The following is a 22,204-nucleotide window of genomic DNA, read 5'->3' as shown; positions in this document are numbered from 1 at the left end:
CTTTTTTACGTGCGCCTGCACTTCCTTCAATGGATTAAACATTGAATTCGAAGAACTAGTTCCTCGGTATGCATAGTGCATATGTATATTCAGAGTGCTGTGTAGTTCACACAGTTTGTCCGCTTTAGAGGTTTTATTTGGCGCAGTTGACATAATTGTGACATATTTTTAGTATCTTATTTTATTATGCAAATTTCAATAGTTTGTTATACAATTGATGGCTTACATTGAGAATTGGCTGGTTGTGTTTACTAGAGTTTAACTTGTTTTAAATGCGAGAAAGCTAGGTCAAAATTGGCTCTGGGGCTGCCGAGAAAAAAAGAAGACTACCTCTGTCACACACGTATTTATATAGGAAACCTTGAGGTAACGCGTTCTCTTAAACCCTGCATATAAGATTTTTTTTTCTATGACGAGGAAATGTTGACATTTTCTTGGAACGTAACGTAGTGTGTAGATCTAAACGCCTTCTTCTTTTTTACCTTTTTGTATCTCCTTGTTTTCCCAGCACACACACACGCACAAAAAGAGAGAAAAACAAAATCGCCTACACAGTTCATCGCGAAGGCGCATCCGCGATTGGAGGAAACTCGGGCTGTCATAAAAGAGAGGATACACTAACCGGAAACGCGCTACACGTGGCTATATACAAACTCCATCGAAAAGAGACAACTAGAAGAAAAAAAAGAAAGATAGGTGTAGAATGGGAAAAACTAACGCATTCTCAACGTGAATGCAATTACGCATACATGCCGGTTTATAATTCGAAGCATCCTGCCGCGGGCACTACCCCGCTTCACCGAAAGCGACGCTGCCTTGTAAGACAGAATGCGAATAATTTCTTTTCTTTTTGATTGCTCGCCTGTTCTTACTGTCTCTATATTCACTGCAACAGCCTTCGTCTGCGGCACTCTTCAGAAACGAACGTGAGTCGCTTGTGCCTGTATAGTTGTTGTTGTTTGCTAACCACATTGTCATTTGGGAAGACTCGCCACTCACTATGATGTCGATCAGCTAGCGCAGGGCATTTCGCTATACCGTAGGATTGTTTTAAAGCGTTCTCAACGTTTACAACGGAAAGTGCACACAGTGGGCTATGTGGGGGGATCGGATTAATTTTCACCATTCGCAGTTGTTTCTTTATCATGTTCCTAAATCTGAGTACAAGAGCGTTTTCTGCATTTCCTCGCCATGTAAATGCAGTCGCCGAGTTCCGCGAATCGAACCCAGGACCATGCGCTCGGCAAGAGAATTCAGATGCCGCACGGAGGGTTCATTGCCAGCTTTAGTTCATAGGTCTCTATATGGGCGAAAAGACGTCGTAGACATCTTTCGTCTGCCTATAGATACCCGCGCAGTTATTTAGCAGCAGCTCTTACAGCTTGAATTCGACACATACGAGATAATTCATTCCAACGCAAATGCAGACATATAAAGCTGAAAAACAAAAACAAAAAAGTCCGATTGACAAAAAAAAAAGCACTTGCGATTGGTATATGTACGTGAAACATAATATATGTGCGTAATCTCGCAGTTATACAACACATTCGCGTAAGCACGTTTTCCGCATAAAGTACAACGACAACCGATTGAGTACCATGACGCAATTATACAGTGTACAAAACACTAAAACACGAAAATGGCATAAAATGAAGGAAATTTTGGATCGGAGTAATATCTGCAAAAACCATTCCCGTGTTCAACAGCATCGGAGCTATCTTTGATGCTACAACGGATCTGTCCGTCGCGACATCACAACGGATATCTTTACGGCGCTATATTTAGTGACAGAAAATTAGCGTTTCAGCAGGCGCAAACGGTCGCAACCCTCGCGCCAATTGATTTAAGCATATAAAAACGACCAGCCAAACTATGAGTCAAGGCTATATAGTGTAAACAAGATTTTTGCGCTCGCCTACAAAGGCTTACGGGCCTTGAGATTTTCGAAAAAAGCTGCGTTCCCGCGAAGTCTTAGAACGTGTATAGCCTCAAATAATTCAAAGTTTCCGCGTGTAGCTAGCTTTGCGACCGATGCCAGTTGTCTGCGTGTAAATAGAAGCATATCATGCCTCAGCAGTGCAGAAATCCACTTTCGTCGGGGAAAACGTGTCCCTTAAACTTTTATGGCTGTATAGTCAAATTGCCCGACTAAGTACAGCCGTCGTCCCCGATGCAAATAAAGTGGGAGACACAGAGCGATTTCTGTGCTCACGTGCTGAGGGTCTCTAATAAAAAATTCGCAGGGTCTCTTATGTTATCCCTAATACGACTTGAAGGCGAAAGCCCAAGTGCCGATGCGGTATAGAGTGACCCCCTGAATTTGCTTAGTCTACTTCGCTTAGTTATCCCTCTTAAGTCGCTGATTCATCCTCTTAACTCGCTCACTCATCCTCTTAATTCGCTTAGTCTAATTTGCTTAGTCATACTCTTAATTCGCCTAGTCTAATTCGCTTAGTCATCAATCGTACTTCTATTACCTTTAACTCGCCGGAGTCATCCACTTAATTCGCTAAGTCATCCACTTAGTTCGCTTAGGCATCCACTTAGTTCGCTTAGGCATCCACTTAGTTCGCTTAGTCATGCACTTAGTTCGCTTGTCATCCACTTAATTCGCTTAATCATCCAGTTAATTCTCTCAGTCATCCACTTAATTCGCTTTATCATCCATCTTAATTTGCTTTATCATCCATCTTATTCGATTGCCTATAACTCGCCTGCGGGGTCGCATAAACGTTTTTGTACCTTTCGTGTAGTCGACGCGTTTTCGCTCAAGGACGTTGAAGGTCGACTGAACGATGAGACATACAAGGCTTTGACCCTAATAAATCCATCGCGCCGCCCCCGAAACAGACCCGCTGCTATAGCTCACTGAGTTTGGCGTCCAGCTGCTGAGCGCGACAGGTCGCGGGTGGGACTTCCGGTCTTGGCAGCGGCATTGTTTAAATGGGGGCGGAGTGCAAGAACCTCGTGAACGTAGATTTAGGTGCTTGCTGAAGAACCCCATGCGGGCAAAATTTATCGGGAGCCCACCGCTGACACGCCTGCTATAGCCCCCGGGTTGCTTTGGAGAGTTATGTACAGGGTGTCCCGACTATCATGCACTACGATTTAAAAGTATGCGAGTACCACGTAGCTGGACAGAACCAAGGTAACGTTGTTTGCCGTCGCTTAGAGATACTCAGATAATTTTTTTTTGCATTGCAACTAATTACATACCTAGTCTTTATTAATTATTCAACTTCTCGAACATTACAATTAGATAGAAAATGTCAATAGATTGTAGAGCAACATGAAAAACTTCCGATACAGCGTTCTGTTGCTCAGTATGTGCTACATAAAAGTGTTTTTCCGAGCGTGAAAGAAGCCCGCGCATAAACGCCAAGTGCCTCGAGCGGCCAGTCTCCCGGAATCGAAAATTGGAGTGGTGCCCCCTGTTGCGGACTATATACTATATGCGGTGTTAGCAGTGGTGGTTTCACAGATGGCGTAATCTATGCATGACGCTCCCTCCAATCCGCTAACTCGTCCGTTTCGGCGCGGGTTGCTCAAATTGAGCAGCAGCAGCGGGACCTTTGGCGGCGATTTTCTACGCAACCAAGAAACATGTTGGCACACAAGAAACGGTGGTAGACGAATCATCTATGAATCCTGCTTAATATTTTGCTTTGGTGTCCCTTTACAATAAGTAAGTCAATCAATCAATCAATCAATCAATCAATCAGTCGGTCAATCAGCCTTTGAAAAAAGAGCGCGCAGAACAAAATAACGGGAGTGCTCGCAATTAAAATGCTGGCGAGCGCAAATTTACTGGTGAGGAACGTTTGGGGAGAGAGGAAGGATATGATGATGATTTAATGGCATCCCCGTCGAAACGGGTCGGTGGCAAATAGTTACCTAGCCTGCTTGATTTAATAAGTTGTGGTATACACGTTCTTTATCTACACACGGATACACGGTTGTATCAATCTCTTCCCTGCTGTTTTTCCACGAATACTCTAGACGTCTCTTGCTTATCTCGACAATTGACCGGTTGATGCTTCCTTCCACTTTAATTCCAAGCGCTTCTGGAAGGTGTACGTTCTCACTGGGTGAATCTCTTCGCATTCCATTAGGATGTGCTGAGTGGTCTCCGGATATTAGGTTTTGCCGCAGCGCCTTAATGTTGTCTCAAGCGAACCCGTGCGGTGCTGCCGTCTTCCAGGAGGCACACGGAAACAGCGCTGCGAAAGACATCTACGTATATAGGCCGGGCATTCATTTTCCTCGGCACGGCGTGCGAATGCGATTAACAGACCGGTAGGGGCTCGATCTGTGTGTTTCATAAGCCAGCACACTCAGGCGCGTCCGCGTGAGGCATCTCATTGGCTTGACTTTTTCTCATTATTGTAAATTTAGCGAATTTACTGCTTCTATCTAGTGGATTGTACGTTTGTTTAGCGCATTTCTTAGGACATTCGAATGAAGTATTGGGTAGTATTTGTGCCTTTCCTTTCACAAAATATATTTTCCTAATTCTAACGAATTTTAAATTTCGCTTTAACCGGAATCTTGACAATAAAAACAACTTACTCAAACTGCTCGTGCTACCCCTTAGCCACTGTAATGCGATAGCGCATCGTTAGGACTGGTCCGGCCACGCCTTCGTTTACATGGCCTCCGGGATCGGGCACCGTTACAAACCGCATTAAGATACTCGCAAAGACGCACATTACCCACTGGTATTCAAGATCGGCTTGCCGCTGGCCTAGTGATTGATTTACATGCTTGATGCTACGGCATTGTTACGGCACTGATGGCGTGCTATGGCATCGATGACAATGATGACATGCTACGGCATTGATCGCCGTGCTTTATGTTGCACCATCGTCGGAGGCCGCTGAGTGCCTCGTAGTCTAATGATATAGCATTGAAAGGGCAACACTATACTTGCGGAGTCTGTCTGTCCTCGTAAGCAACCGTGGCTGCGAATGCTGAGGGTTCGCGAAGTCAGCTTTGCCGCTTCGACCTGTTGGAACGGTATAGGGTCTATAACGATGAGAATAACTGATGCTTAATTTGTTCAGACGCAGTACAATTCACACACTCACACACCCCACACAAAAATGAAAAAGAAACGAGTGACGTTTCGGAGTTACACTGATTGAGAGTTCAGTATAAAGGTTCTGAACGGCAGCAGAAACTTGTACGACTTAATTGGAAGTCTTTGGCAGCGCCCCATGATTGGTAATTTTAGGGTGTCGTCACCAAGAGTTTCGCTAGCGCCACTCGAGAGAGAGAAAGAGACAGAAGAAAGTGGGAAAGGCAGCGAGGTTAACTAGAGGGCAAGATCCATTTTGCTACGCGACGATGGGGAGAGAGGGAAGGGAAAGGTAATGTGATAGGAAAACAGAGAAATCACAGATTTCATCGGTAGTGTACGGAGAAACCACGTCGACGCGGCATTTGTGGCAGTAAGGCAACCACGGTTGCGAAGATATTGACTTGTATGAGGCTGTTCTCTGTGTAGTTTGCGCAATGTTGCCTAAATAGGTTATATGCACATAAATCTTCAAGCTTAACCGTTCACTAATTCGCGCTCAAGTTTCTCGCAGATGTAACAGTTCGCAGTTCGCAGTGGATTCCGAGTTTCATATCACTTGTGTGTTTTGTGTACACTAAATCAAAAGTATAAACGTGTCGCCTGTACATCATTGTCAAACATGAAATGTAGAATTTACGGCAAGGAAACCGTCTGTCAGTTTAACGGAGAAACAAGGTGCGCGCCGTGTTTTGTTCAGTGGTTTATAGGTTCCTCCGTCACGTGTCGACATTCATCGTCGGCGTAAAGCAGGTGTGAAACTTAATTCCTCTAACACCCAGTGCATGCGCGATTAGGAAAACGCTGCATCCCTGGGTGGATGAGGCCATCCATACTGAAAATTTAACCAGGCACGTCATTGAAGGGAATTGATGTCTTACTGTAAATAATTAACAATGTCTATAAACTTTCTGTCCACAACCAATTCGAAAATCCACGGACGACGATGCACAAAAATAAAACAGGCTTCTTAACGACTTCTGTCGACTAAAAGGGACGAGTTCTCAAGAAAGCCAAAAGCAGCCTTCTACTAGAAATCTATAGATTAGATTCTTTACAGACTATCTCAGTTAGCTCTTTTACGAAGATTGTCTATTGTTTGATTGCGTACGTGATTCTCAAACTGTCACAGTGTCGCCTTCTCGCCGACGCGAACGCGTGCCGTTCTTCCGTCCCCTGTCTTCTGGCACGCGCCCGCTTTCACACAGCGGAACGCGAGAAGCATCTAAGACGCCCACTAGGGGTGATTTGTATTTATAGCCGCGGCTTACGGTTAAACCTCCCTTCGTCTGTCTTTTCTTACTTCTTTCCGGACTTCGGCACGCGACGGTGGGAAGCGGGGCAGTGACTAGCACGAGGACGTTGAACCTTGTGTCCCCTCTGTCTGTCTGCGGTCTCCGCGGCGCCGCCGTGTGCTCGTGTTATAGACGACGACGACGGTGTGCGGTGGTCACAAAACACACACACTCTCTCTTGCTGCTTGGTCCGTGCGGCAAGCCTCTGTGCATCACATCGTGGCAGCGGGCGACCAGGTCTTCAAAGGGAAGCAGGATGAGGGGGAGATGGTATAGGTAGGCGAAGAGGGGCGCATTCGGTTCTGCGAGCTCGACACGTTTGTCTTTTGGTGGCAGAGTTGGCACTTCCGAACTGCCTCGCTTGCTCGCCCGCCCGCCTGCCTTTCTGTCTGGTCTTCCTGGTAGGTGGCGGTGTTTACTCTCACTGCCCTGCCTTGGCCCTGGAGAGGAAGGAGGAAGAAAATGAGGGGGAGAGCGAAAACGGGAGGAGGAAAGAGTCGAGGAATCGTGGCTGGCTTCCACGTTGGGTGGTGGGGAAGGGGTGTCCGGTTACTCCCGTACGTTATCGTATATGCGTTACTCGTAGGGAGGTCGGGGCTCCGTTCTTTACGGCAAGATTAAAACTGTCCGCGCTTTCAACATTCTGATCCTTTCCTTGTCGGATTGAAGTATACTTGTTTGTGGACCCCGGCGAAGGCTGTTCGCGGCGTACTGTGATGCTTATCGCATGGCTATACAGCCAACTGGATACGTATTATAGTTGGACGGGAAAATTGGCCGTTGGCAGAAGACTGCGGTCGCGGAGAACGTTCGGAGAATGCTTTGAGCCTTACAGGCGGCTCAATTCGACTGATAGCAGCGGTGATGACGGTTCTCTTTTTTTTTTCTTTTCATCAAATAATTTCACAGTGTTAGCGGTCAAGATATGCTCAGCGGTCAAACTTAAGAGTTAGAGAATTCGAGTTTCGTGGCGTGCTTCCATCAGTCTGTGTGTGTATGCATATATATATATAGTGTCGCCTGTACCAGACACAACCTTCGGAGTGGATAAAGCATCGTCCGCGGAAAAAGCCCGTGGAAACGCTGGTAAGCTTCATTGCACGACGCTTCCACCGAAGGTCGCCGAAGGTTCATCGCTTGAGACGATTCTCTGTGGTTTCCCGCAGCGTCGCTGCCGGTCAATCGAGCCCCATCAATTTTCGTACGAGCGCGCGAGCCACGTGTTGTGCCTCTCGAGGGAAAAGGATGCCCGACCCAGATACCACAACGAGCTTCGTCCTTGGCTTGGCTCCGTGTCACGAACACGGGAAGAACATGACGACTGGGCTCGCCAGAAGGTTCACTCTTCGAAGACGTCTGCTGCGCGCAGACCGCGACAAGCAGTTGGCATTGGGAAGCAGATGTACAGCTGACGACGAACAAGAGGAAGCGGACGTAGAGTGGTGTGCTGAAAGACGGCCGATCGGCTGTAGTTGGCTCACGCTGGATTCATCTTCTTCCCGGTTTAGAGATCACTATAGTAGTTCGTTCTCCTCGTGCCTCTCTAGGCCTTAATTGGAAGCCGCAGGGTTCCAGCGGGGACTTCCCTCTTAGCGACTGAGCCCCTCCTGGAATAGACCAGCTGTCGCAACCAGATTGTCGCTCAAGGGCGACGAACATGTGCCGGCCATGCGGGCACATATGCTAATGCCGTCATTGTGCGTCAAGTGGTGCGATCCCGGTCGGCACTCACTGGTTGCGCCGGCGTTGCGCAGCCCGATCCGAATTCAGCTACGGCGGCCAATTGACTCTGATTTGTCCCCATCGTGTCGCGGCCTTCTGGTTTCGTCAGGCTAACATCTCGTTTTATAGTTCTGTTCCTCCTTCGTTTTTGTTTGTGCTGTTCTCACGTAGACAGGGGCGTTTCGCGGTGGTGAGAGTCGAATAAAGCAACGCTGGAGATTTTTCTTTCTTCGCAATCACGGGAGATCGCTGTTGCTTCTAGTGGCGCATGTTACGTCCACTTGTAGTCGTGGGTTTAGTTTGCAAGGAACTTTGCGGTCTTGCCCCTTGTGGGTGAGAATGCTGTACTTCATGTGCAGATTTAAGTGTTCTAAGGGCCGATATGCCTCGCATCACGAAATGATATCATAAGATGAAGAATTGGAGACGGGCCACTCATGCAATGCGCATAACAAATAACGTTGTGTTATCAATGCGTACGATGTGCTAACGATATCGTTGCGTCGTCCATTGTTGTATCTATACGTTGTGTTCTGCTATATAAGTTTATAATATGTAGTGATTGGATGGATGCCACATAAGGAAGGCGCAATCGAAGGCGGCAGATACTTGTGGCAGTGAGGAGGAGGAGGAGGAGGAGGAATAAACGTTTATTTTCGAAACCGCATCTCGGGTGGGATACTCTAGGTGGGAGGTCTCCTTATTCCAGGAACCTTCTGGCCTTCACTGCCTCCTTGGCCCTGGCGACGAGGCGTCGTTGTCGTTCCAGGTCCTCGGGGACGAGCTTGGCCTCCCACGTTTCGATGAGGTCTTCGCTTTCTTGACTGGCGTTACAGTCTTTTGGTGAGGGCTATGCGTCTGTGTTTAGGTGCCATGGGCACTCAAGGATCAGGTGCGCTGAGGTGTCCGGTACGCCGCAAATTGGACAGAGATATCCTTGTAGTGTTGGGGTAGATTTTATGCATGAGTATGCCGTGGGTGTAAGTGTTACTTTGCAGTCTTCTGAGTGTGGTGCGTTCTTCTTTGTTTAATCTTGGGTGAGTTGGTGGGTACACCCTGCGTTCCAGCCTGTAATGTTGAACGATCGCCGAGTAGGTGATGGGTACGGTCTCTGCCCCTGCTGATGCTGGCCGGGCGTCTCGAGAGTAGGAAGGGTTGGCCCGGCAGGCATGATCGCAGGTCCCGGCGCGTGCCCCTTCGTTCCCCTCCAGCCCCTCGTGCCCAGGAGCCCATGTCACGCAGGTGTACGGGATTGGAGTGCTTCGGTGCTTCAACATCTTTAGGGCTTCTGTCGACACGCGACCCTTAGCGAAGTTTCCTGGCAGCTCCTTGAGAGTCGGAAAAGGTGACAGCTGCGTTCATGCATGTTGTAGTTGCTAGGGCGATCGCCACCTCTTCTGCAGTCTCGGGGTTTTGTGCACGGACTGTAGCAGACGCTAGCTTTCTGCCCTGGGAATCTACTACGCTCAGGGCGTAAGCGTTTCTCTGCAGGTATTTGGCTGCGTCGGTGCTTCTGGCGTCCGGATCTTGCCTGTGTCTTCGCCTTAGGGTATCCACTCGGGCTTGCCTTCTTTCCTTATGGTACGTGGGGTGCATTTTGCGTGGGATTGGTGCTATACACAGGGATTCGCGCATGTTCGGGGGAATTCTTTCTTTTCGGTCCGTATCGGCTATAAAGGTTTCGCCGTGGTTTAGCCGTTCGAGCACTGATCTTCTGGTGGGCGTGAGCTTCAGTCGTTCTAACTGACTGGCTTTGTGAGTTTCAGCTAGTTCTTGCCAGGTGTCGCGTATGCCCATCTTGATAAGTTCCGTGGTCGAAGCCGTAGATGGGAGCCCGAGGGCGATTTTGATGGCTTTACGTACTAGAATCTTAAGCTTGTTTACCTCTGTATTCCTCAGCGCAGTCGAATGACATAAGGCACGCCCTACCTCGGAGCAGTGAGTTCAGAAAATTTGCAGGCGTCGCATGGATTGCCCATACGCAGGACATGGTGCTTAACTGGAGATTTTTAATGCGAAAGCATTATATGTCTCATGAAGCAGAAAAGCAGGTATTGTCCGCAATGAGTAGTACCAAAAATCAGTGTGACATCATCACTGTCTTGTATGACGTCAGTAGCAACACAGAAGATAGTAATTGGTGTAACAACATTAATTAGTAGGAATTAAAGTGAATTAAAGTGAAGTGGATTAAGGGGGATTGAAATGGCTTAAGGTGGATTGAGGTAGAGTTCTGAAGGAGACGTGACAATGTATGACGTCACGTATCATAGACGTAACCAATTAATTCGAGAAGTCATAATGCTTTCGCATTCAAATCACGTAAGGATATTTAAGGGACTGTCAATTAATTTTGGCAGATACTCTTGTTCTGCAGTGTACTTAAAATAGGTTGCTAATCATGAGAACGTCGGCCACGACCTGATACGTCTTCAACGCATTCAACGAGCCGGCATGGTGTACATAACAGTACAACTGCTGGGCAAGCTTTCATGAAAACACTTTTATCGTCATTCAATATTGAATGATGATAAAAGTTTTTTCATGAAAGCTTGGCCAGCAGTTTGCAACGAGTTACGATAGGCCGGGAAAACGTAAGTGTAAGAAAAAAGAAAAGAAAAAGCGATCGCTCAACACCCACGAACAAACTTGGCTGCCTAATTGTGCTGGGAATTTAAGATTTTACTCGTTTTTTTTTTCAACCTGTGGCGCTTTGTTAAGAATTGCGTTCATGCCCCGATTCGAGTCCTCAACCTGAACGATTACTACACTCAAAAGTCAGTTGACAAAGTACGCGAAATTGTGCGTATCATGCTGTAGCACACACAGGCCCGTGATGGCAATTTTGCGCACAACAGATGAAGTGAACAATTATGTAATGCAGGTTGAATAATAGGTGCGTTTTGTTTCGTGCGAATGCTCTTTCGCAACTTAATCAATCATCGTAGATGGGTTCTGCATGCTTTCTTTCTTTTCTTTTTCTTTTTTGTAATGTCGTTGCAAGAAAGCCCAGTGCTGTGATTCGTAAACGTTCTTTTTCATTTAATTTCGGAAGTTTTCCCAGCGATGCAATGACAACCGACAGAAGGTATAACACCGCACGTTACGACGGCTGTTCGCATAAAAACAGGATGGCTGTGTTTCTCTTGACGCGGACCGAATAGATTTAAGCAAGGAGGTTAAACAAATTCACGCTGAAACTCCACTGGAGTTGTCTAAGTATGCGTAAGCATTGTGCCACTTGCTCATCTCAACACAGCGTGGTGTCATTGTCAATCTTATCAAACTTGATCCGACCAGCATAAGCACTTTTCAACCTCGATCGGTCGTTTTCAACCTTATCGGACTACATCCGACCCTTATCAACCCTTATCGGTCGGTCGGTTGATAACGATCGGTCGTTATCAACCTGCAAAAGTGGATGCTTCAGTGAAGCCGTTGCAAAGCCACTGCTACTATTCCTGAGGGGGGTACGCAGGGTTTTATCGATGGTTCGGATGCTTGTTTTGAGCTTGTTCTTTATTGAAACGTATGCTGTTCTGTGTGTTGTAAGGATGATTTCAATGAATACATGCATTGTTCGCCTTCACTTCGCCGAGTGCTTGTAGCCCCAGCCTTACGTGGGTATGAGCCATTGCATTTTTTGCTTTCTTACGGGGGTATGAGCCATTGCTTACGGGGGTATGAGCCATTGCTTACGGGGGTATGAGCCACTGCTTACGGGGGTATGAGCCATTGCTTACGGCGGTGGGAGCCATTGCATTCGGCTTACGTGACGGAAGCACAGGTTTCCTCGCTGGGTGGGCATAGAAACACTTACGCATTTTGTATACTTTTAATCCTCCTTGGATTTGTGTGCTTCGAGCTCAGTGACGGCGCCATACGCCAGCAGTTTCTGTACGGTCCTGGACGATGCACTTCCTGTGCAAAACCGGGCCAATTAACATACCGTCTGCGACCAGCCCCGTTAGACAGGCTGCGATCGGGAGTCGTCTGTTGCTGAACCATACGCGTATTTATCTGCGTCGCAACTGTTTCCGTTCGTGCGATAATAGCTCGGGCACATTCTCTGTACTATACACGCCGTTGGCGCATCATCGCTCGCTGCAATATACAGTATTGAGCTTTCATCGATCGTCTGGCAGCACGGGCGTTCGTCGATGCTGTACCACAGAATAAGTGGAGACGTCCTGGACAACATTAGTAGATCGGCTTCGAACAGCGTGGTAAGTTTCAATTAGCAACGGTCGTGCCTGGGGTAAACTTCACGGTGTGCGACACTGCCTCTCTGCTCGGAGCTATAGACTTAACGTATTAGATAGAGCGACTGAAGGTTGATAGCCCGTGGCTTCGGAACCCGGCCGTGGCGGCCGCCTATTCATGGGGGGGGGGGGGGGGGGGGGGGGGTGAAATGCAGAAAAAAAAAGACAAAAAGAAAAGCAAGCCCGTGAACTTGGATTTAGGTTAGGTTAAAGAACCCCAGTTGAGTGAAAATTAATCTGGAGTCATTCGGTTCGGATAGTGCCACGTATTCAGATCATAAAACTGCAGAGTTTGATTCGATTTTGGCTGAAAGTTGAGCGAGTTGGTATAGATTCATGTTACGTGAAAGGGCAGGCGCGCAAACACCGACACAAGGTGGGAACGAAATTAAGAAAGAAGAGCGGCAATTATCAGCGGAAATATGAGAAGGACACAAAATTATCTTCGCATGTTTCATAGAGTCAATCACGCGTAATCAGCCCTCGATTATTCTGCTCTAAGAGGTTTTGTCATGCCTGAACGGTTACCTTTTCGCAAGATTGACGGGTTGCCACTGCCTTCCCCCGAGAATGCCCAGATGAGTTTTGTGTATTCCTCCTATTTTTCTTTTTTTTTTTTCGCGCATCAGTTGCAACCTATCATTCATTTCCCGTTTCTTGAGAAAATCACTAGCACAACTGCAGGTACTACTAGAATAAAGTAGGCAAGTTCACACGTATATACATAATAGACTTGACAGGCCCAGAGGTCCGATATATATACGAGTGGAGATAGACAACCATTGGGGCTTTAGCAAAGTCTTTAGGCTAATCGTGAGGACGACATCGGCATGCCGATGATGTTTATTGGCTTAAGCTAAGTTCCCTGCGGTTGGCCTTAAGTGGTTCTGGAATGACTGGCTTACTTGAAAGTATCGGGAAAAGCTGGCGTGTTGTGCCTGCCGGTTTCTCCAAAACAGGTGAGTATCGTATTAATTATTGGTCTTTTTATTTCCCATATTGTCTGAAACGGTGTCTTGGCCTTTGACTTATAAGGCAGGTAACGTTGTCGCATTTGTATAGGCATATAGTCTCTCAAATTTGTCTGCACTTTAACCGCTTCTGAAAAGTGCCAGGCGCGGCGCTGCTCGAATTGACGTCGTGCAAGCGCAGCATGGAGCCACCTGGTGGCCTGTCGACTGTTGGGCCAGCTGGTGCAACATGTTGTGTCGCTGAGCGGAGTAAGGGCGGAAAGAAACGATGTGGACAGGACAGTCGCTCGCTTACGACTGTTTACAAAGTTTCTAGAGCGTTGTATACTGTGTTCTGTGTATGTCGTTTATCTGGAGTAGTGTGTCAGGCATTTCGATAAAGCTAGCGTCTCTAGTTCTCATTTAAAGTCTCATCTCTCTCACTCTCATCTACGCCAATGTCGTGTTGCAATTTAATGCGGATAACGTTAAAATTTTCATTTATTAACTGATTAATTATGGGAGGGACTACCCTTCAGCCTAGTTAGAGAAGGACAAAAGAAGTGGAAAAAAAGAAAGCTTGTGTTAAAGTTTTATGATCTACGGAATGAATGAAAGAGACTGCCTTTATTGGAAGGTGGCATGGTTCAGGCATAGAACCCCTGACATTCTACTCTGTATAGGGAGGGGGGGAGGGGATTTTAAGATTCTAGAGAAGAGTGAGAAAGTAAGGATAAAAATAAAATGAACGTGCAAAAACCTGATAATGTCATTTTGCCAGCTGAGACGATGGGCAAATTCACGCATTTCTTTATAATGAAGTGAATCTTCTTTAAAGCATTTCTAGAAAGTCAATCTCCGAGAGGTCGCGGAAGGATAAATCCAATGCCCGCGCCGTTGTATTGAAGGGCATGCGCTGTTTTGAAGGGCGTGGCATAGGAGTTAAGCTGCCACGTAACGTCAGTGGAGCGTGACAAATCATGTCCATTTGAGCTCAAAACAAAATATGTCATCGTGATACGTGGGGCGTTCACGTAATGTGCTTCACTGTCTCTGCGCTGCTACAGTTATCACACAAGATGTCAGTGGTCCATTTATATGCATTTATATATACTGAATATATATATATATATATATATATATATATATATATTGCAGGTTTGGGGTGCTTAAGCTATAGCGGAAGCACTTAGCATGCCGTGATAAGAATGCATGCAAATAGACTCCTTGTAGAACGCTTTGCCTTCTTGTCTTTAGCTTTCGTGCGAAGTCTACTTACTGCCGATATACATTAGTCGACGAGCTGCGTAAGGCGGCCATAAGTTCAAGGACTGTCCACATAGGCAGCCTATATATACAATTCACGGGAAAATAGCTACAGACAATCTATGGAATATGTAAATATTGGTGAGGTCCGTACGCTGTCCGATTTATCATTCCCAGAACGCAACGCTTGTCGGACGAGGAAAAAGGCTTTTGCAGGATCTTTATATATATATATATATATATATATATATATATATATATATATATATATATATATATATATATATATATATATATATATATATATATATTTCTTCCCTCCAACTCGCAGCACAACTGTTTTGCCCACTATACACCAAGCGTTTCCTCCATGGAAAGTTGCTATCTCAGTGCGCAATCTTGCCCGTGACAGCAGCTGCGGTTGCCCTCGGGGCCAGAGTTTTCACGCTATTACAGCGTCATGGCTATATGCTATAAACTATGGCGCACGTATTTTTGCAGCCTGCTGTCGAGATCGAGCATTGCTGCGCAGGTGCACAGCGCCCCGGCACAGCATTCTCCTCTTCGTTGATTTGTTCGCTTTTTTTTTAGTTCTTTATTTATTCTTAATTTTTTCACGTCAAAGAAAAAAAAGAATGAATGAAGGATGGCATGCCCTTCCGTTTTCCTTGTCTGTAATCCGGGTAAAACTCGCGAAACACCGAGCACATGACCAACTTTATATGCTTTGCTGCAATGTATCCATGAGAACGAGTCAAGGTATGTGTAGCGCCATCAGCATCGATGCAAGAAAACTATGAAAAAAGAAAAAAAAACAGAAAGAAGGAAAACAGAACCAAGCTTTGTCATATTCTTTTTTTTTTTCGGAGGTCGTGGAATTGGCCATTGGCACGTGCTATACCATCTGTGCCCACGGAGCGAGCGGACAAACAGAGGGAAGTAAACATGCAAGGAGTCGTCTCTCTCTCTCTCTCTCTCTCTCTCGAATTCATTTTCCGAGTTTATTTTCGCAAAAACAACCCCTGACTTTCACATATTTTGTTTTGGAACTAACCCATGTGGTGTGAAGCACCGGCGGGGTATTGCTCGCGATGGTATACGACCTACGATTTCGTATGCGGAGTCGAGTGGCGCTCTTTCGGTGAAATGTTTTCATTCAAACAGTAACACGTGACCTCTGTAATCATTCGCAAGGAATTTCACTTTCCGTTGTTTGAAACAATAAAAAAGTTAGTGCAAGCACCTGAAAAGCTAGGCACACTCGATGTCGTGAATTTGTATTTAACGTGAGAGTGCAAGGCGAGTGAATGAGGGAGTAATGATACCTGCGGACGGCCGTCGACGCTGGACGCTGGAGGGACATCACCGCTTATCGCGCGGTTCCATAAACCGGCGCCGACCGGATCGCGCGACTGTAATTGAGGTTGGAAGGGGACGCGTCCCCGTCTGCTGCCATGCGCGCGTCTAAGGTCAAGTGACGCGGGTGTCCTCCTTTGGTAGATGTGAGAAGATAACGGCTTTCGAGCCCCTGAATGTGTATCGCTATCAACACCCCGCCCTGTGTCGTGTCACCTCCGATATTTTGGCCCACAGATTTGCGTTTTTTTCCCGCCTTTCTAGTTTTTCTGGTCCATCATTAGGCATATGACACACAAGAGGCGTCTAACAAGATTACCCTAACCAGTTAAATCTTCCTATGGCACGTAAAATATTGTGTGATTACACATCTCGGAGGCACATATGACATACAAGGGGCTTCAGACAAGAGACTTCACGAACCAGTGCAAACAGTACGCATTACTTGTTGCCCTAAGAATAAAAAAATAAGAAATGAAAACGAGAGAAAGTTGAGGACAAAAAAAAGGAGACAGGAGCAGGCACTGGCGTCACGAATTACTATGACTAGTCCGCAATTAATTCCACTAAAATTTACCAGTCACAAATTGAGTCATGTTCACGGATGTCGAAAGGTTGCGAAGAAGCTCAAGTGAATTTGGTCAGTCCGTCGAAAGAAACGCACCCTCATTTTTGAAGTCACTTCTTTCACGTAGCCCACGTAACCACGTGATGCTTTTTGAGGCTTCCTGCAAGTGCGTGCTATGAGAGTTTTTTTTTTTTTTTGCTGAATGTTCATTAACGTGTTGTCTTCTAATAAATGGCGTTAGAAATAGCCGTAACCACTCCTGTGTTTTTCTTGTGTTTCTTTAGTTTTTTTTTTTTTTTTTTTTTGTTCGTGGCTTACGGTGTTAGTAATTTTATGTTAATTTTGTTTCTTTATGAAACTGCGGTTCCGGCGTTGGTTGGCGGAGACCTTTGCATGGGCTTTTTAAAATCGGTTCTAAAGACCATTGAACACGTGCTGTGTCACTGCCGGCGCTATACAACAGTCGTAAGTAGCAGCAAGTATACTGCAGTGTGCTTGACATACGCTGACAGATATACCGACTAATTATTTCCTAGTGCATTTGGACACAAGTGCTTACACCAGTCGGGACTTATAGACGCACACTGTGACTTTCATATATGTGACTTGATTTGTTAGTTTCGATTATTATTTAATCATTAATTTTTTTGTGTCCCTTCAGAGTAACTTTCAATCACTTCTGGAGTAGTGAATCATGCACGCAGCAGGACTGACACGTTCAGCTTTTGTTAACTTCTCTCCCTCTAGAGGTAGTGGAGACTATTTCGCTCTTACATTGAACCTATTTGCGGAGCCCATTTATTTTTGTCCATATTTCTCTGAATTTCGGGTGATGTCTCAGTATATTCACTGGAGCGTCTTGTATTTAACATTTTGGGGTTACTAGGATTGCTGGAGCCAGGCGATCGGCCGTTTCTTTATTTAGTTATAGATGGATCACTGTGGATGGATGGACGTAGAAAGTACCTCGGTTACGCCATTTCTCTCTGATCAACGCAAATAAATAAATAAATAAATAAATAAATAAATAAATAAATAAATAAATAAATAAATAAATAAATAAATAAATAAATAATAAATAAATAAATAAATAAATAAATAAATAAATAAATAAATAAATAAATAAATAAATAAATAAATAAATAAATAAATAAATAAATAAATAGTAATCTTGGATACCGTCCAGTTGCCCTGTGCGCGGTCTAACAGGAGCAACTGATAAAGGAATTTATGCAATGTTTCATTGATTTATTTCGTATTCGATAAAAAATGTGAGCTTTGTTTCCGTCTGCATCGTTTCTGGCATCACGCATTACCATGCATTATATTTTTATAAAGTTTCTCCTCAAGATTTTCTTATTGAATAAATCGCTGGACCAATATCTAGCTTTAATGAATTCAAATTATCATAACTGAGCACTGAAGAAACCACGTTATTTCTTCTCTTTTGCTTTTTTTTTTCTTTTTTTTAAGCGGGACTTGCTTTGAACTTTGAAGGAATGCCCGCGTGTCATGTACGTCCAACGTAGCCCCCCGTGGCTCAGGAAAAATAACGCTTGTGACATCCGTGATGTCCATGAATCAAAAGGACAACTTATATATCTGTCTCACGCTATTCTCCCAGCAGCTATAGGCTCTTTTTTACGTCTGTAATATATCAACGGAAGTGATTCACACAGCCTACAGCGCCGCTAGCTCAGTACGGTTTGGTTGTAGAGAAAGAGAGAGTTAGAGAGAGAGAGAGAAAAAAAAAACATTGCTCGTGACAAAAAAAAAAAAGGGCTCTGGAATAGCACTCCGGCTTCATCTAAATAATGTTCTTCGTAATAAACAGAGGTAGTAATAATACGCGGCTGTTAATGATAGCTGCAGCGTATTGTGCCGCAAGGTTCGTCGGCGTATTACGCCAATGCGTGTGGTTGTGTATCCGTGTGTTTGCGCATGACATATGGTGTGCTGCATGTGTGCGCGCTTGTGGGTGGCATCGTTTGTTCTCTTATTTTATTGTGCCTGCATTATTGCACACGTGTTACACCGAGAATATGCCGTGCCTCTGCGTTGGAAGAAAGCTGATGTTGAAGGTCGTGGGTTCGGTGAAGAGATCCTGAATGCGTTGGACGGAAATGAATTGCCCTTCCTGACTGCCCATGTGATCGTAACTGACACCCGTATCGTGCCAACTGCAGCTTACTATAACGCCTGCCCCGGCCAATGTGAGGCTTTGACTCGTTCTTCGGCCTCGGATTCTCTTATCACAGTCATGCACCTATTTCACGGCTTTCTTATCTTGCTAGTTGCAGTGACTCGACTATAAGCGCCTGTGGCCTTCTCCTTCCGTATCGAAAGATTGCGGGGTCGATCCCACCCAATCAAAGAATGCAAACGGAGTCCCATTAAGCGAATGGCACTGTACTTAATTCGTTCTGTAATATGGTATGTTCATGTTGTACTAGTCTATCGCCAAATACACCGGTGGGCACCTGATGACGACGAAGACGAAAACACGATTACTACGCCGACAGCGACTCCGCAACGGCAACTTTGGTAAGAGACACAATACTTGAACACGAAATATAGAATGACAATTAGAACGATAATAACGTTAACAATTACCAATGCGTTTGTTTTATCTTTGGCACGTAAACGACAAAAGTTTGAAGGGCTAGCTCGACTACCTCCCACCTCCCCAAATGAATGCAAAACTTTAAATGACATTGTGGTTCAAACTGGGAAACGGCACGAGCGATAAGGAGGAATCACAAAGAACACAAAAACTTTCACGCAGTCAAAGTAGCATTTCAGAAGAAACTCATTTTATATTTGGTCTTATTCTTCGTGAATTACGATCTTTCCAAACGCCTAATGACTTCGCGGTAAGGTTAGTCACCTACGGTTAGTAAACACTCTCTGGGAAACTCACTTCACCAAAAAGATCCAGCGTGAATACCAGGGTATATTAAGCAGCCTGCGCCATTACTGTTGACTCGCATTCACCGAGTAGAATCGTCACGCTTATATTGCTCGGCACTGCCGTGCGGTTCAGAGCGAACTCTGCTCGAGATTGAAGGCAGACTCAGACTGCAATAAGAAGGAGTCGAGGCTATATAGAGACGGGCTTCGCACTCCGCCTGGGAGGGGGGCACTCTTTGTCGATGGTTCCAGCGTTTTCCACTTTTTTTCATTTTTTCACTCGTTTAAGCTTTCGGTAGCTAGGACTCGTCGCAGTCAAGAAACGCTATAGAAAGTTCTTCGCCTTCATTCAACCAGTTCCAGTGAACTCGAAAGGTAAGTATATAATAAGGCTAGTGATACAGGCCAGCCCACGATGGTAACTACTTTCGGGCCGAACTTGCGTTTAGGAAAGTTGAAGATTCATTGAAGCAGACGAATTTCTCAGCGCCAAATAAAATACTTGGGGGGCACTCGAGGTCACGTTTGCCTTTCTGTCACTTTAAGCTTCGCTGCACTGAACGTATGTGCCATAAGTCAATTCCAGTTTACGTCGAGCATTGCACTGTGAAAGTTCATTAGTGTTTATGAAAGAATGCGTCCACTGATGAAATAAATGCGAGAGGTAAGAGAGAAAGATGAAAAAAAAACGGTACCTACACTTCTCTCAAAAGACCAGTCTATGGATTCGCTTAAATTTCTTGTCCGACGGAAATCTATCACTGTCACCCTGTATACGGCCGAGTCGGCTTTGTCGCGACGACAAGACCACAAACCGCTGTACAAAGTTTTCTACAGCGCGCCGAAAGGCGTACGTTCTAAAAGTACCATAACGATTTCTCGCGGTACGACATGAAAATACTTTGTTGCGTCTTACGTTTGGGCTGTATCATCAGATGTTCTTTTTACGTCGATATGCAGTCTTATCTCTGCGCCGTGACTGAATGTCGAATTTACTCGACAGGAAGACGTTGCTTACAAATTCAGCAATCAGCAAAGGAATGCAAGGTTGAAAGGAAAAATAATCTTCCCGTGAAATTTTGCTGCTGAAATGATCAAACGCACAATGGAAGTTCCAGCTGTAGGAGCTGTAGCGTCAAATGGACCTGTCTTGCAGTGTTGATCGCATCATGATTCATAACTAAGTAAATAAAAAAAATGATAGTGAAGCTAATAAAGACAACAATGCCGCTACGGGGAGTTCACTTGACGACAGTCCATGTCGTTAACCAAATTACATACGCACTTTTTGCTCCTCATGCATAGGTGCAATGGTCATTCACGTACTAAATGAAGGGTATAGGTACAGACACGCAGCTTAGTTCAAGCTCATACGCGCGTCACTTCATACATGATTGCACAGGACTAATTATCACAAACGTCCATCTAACATGTCTTTTTTCTTTTTCAAGAATGCGTTCGACTTTTGCTGCAGATGACTTTCTGACCATGGTCCAAGTAATTTTTGTATTATAAAGGGACGCTTGCCCAGTGTTCCTAGTTTAGCCTTTTCTACGTTTTATTGTGATAGGAACTGTATAGACACTCCAAGTGAATTTTGCCGTCGTCGTCGCTGACGGCGTCGCCGTGAGGTTTCGTATACATTTAAGTATATGTATATTGTCGCTCGAGTTCGGAACACTGCAACAGTGCAGGCAACAGTTACCACCGACGGCACAACCACGACCAGCCCGGTGGCATCGTCCCAGCTCATCGTATACCCACCACGCACGCCTGATTCCTTCCACGGCGATACGTTCGAAGATGTGGAAGACTGGTTAGAACACTTCGAGCGGGTCTCCTCCGAGGCGGTGGCTTGTGTGCTGATGCACTGGAGTCAGTTCTCCGGGTTCCAATCGCTGAGGGTCGGGGCTTACCCTCTGTTGCGCACTGGGGATTTCCAATCATACCCCGCACCTCCACCAGAAATGTAGCACTCTTCAATGAAGCACACTAAACAAACTGGTTTATTGCGGGCGACCTTGTGCCCGGAAACTCGAGACTAATTCACGCAATTCGCAAGCAGAGTTGGCTGGAGCCTGTTCCAGATTCAACCACGTCCCTCGCGACCAGCACGCGTGCGCGTGCAGGAGCGCGCTGTCTCGCTACGAGGCGTTGCTGGCGCTTCTTCTAACGGCGGTGCGATGAGACGCTTGGAAGAGTACCTCCGATAGTGCTCGTAACTGGCGTGTACAGAGCTATCTGGCATGCTGTACATGCTATACGCAAGCGGTCTATGGGGTATAGATTACGCAACAGTATCACCATTCTTCGACAAAATCGTTTCCAGAATTTTAGAAGCAGCCCGCAAACAAATGTCACGACAGAAAACACCGACAGCGCATGCCTTTTATCTTTTTCTCTCTACGGAGCGTTTTGGGCACTCCAGAAGAGCGTGGCAGATGTTCTCAATTTCATGGCCGCAACGGCGCTTTCCTGTTTGCCTAGTTTGTCGGTGAAAAAAAAAAAAAAAAAGACCTGCTGCAGGTATAGAACAGGCGATGTATCACAGGAACCCACGTTGCGTTGCCCATTGCTGCAACATTGACGAGTGCGTATAGCGATCAGATTTTTTGTGCCATCCACACACAGCTAGCTGTTTTTTTTTTTTTTGCCGACACGTCGCCTGCATCCGTCGAACATCGCACGCAAAACACTGTACTCGCTGTTCCACATGCACCGTTATTTGGCCCTGCGTTCAAGAGCAACGCTGTCGGGCCTAGCTACACTAGGAGAGTAGGTTGGCAACGGTTTCACGG

General features: G+C 45.7%; 1 protein-coding gene across 4 annotated transcripts in view; it reads left to right on the top strand.

The window, feature by feature from the left end:
* LOC119446390 (cationic amino acid transporter 4-like) overlaps positions 1 to 22,204 on the top strand; it is a 135,583-nt gene that overhangs the window by 77,936 nt on the left and 35,443 nt on the right. The window lies entirely within an intron of this gene.

Source organism: Dermacentor silvarum, chromosome 3 (genome assembly GCF_013339745.2).
Source record: "Dermacentor silvarum isolate Dsil-2018 chromosome 3, BIME_Dsil_1.4, whole genome shotgun sequence".
NCBI lineage: Eukaryota > Metazoa > Arthropoda > Arachnida > Ixodida > Ixodidae > Dermacentor > Dermacentor silvarum.
Note: the sequence above shows the minus strand (reverse complement) of the source record. Positions and strands in the feature narration are given on the sequence as shown.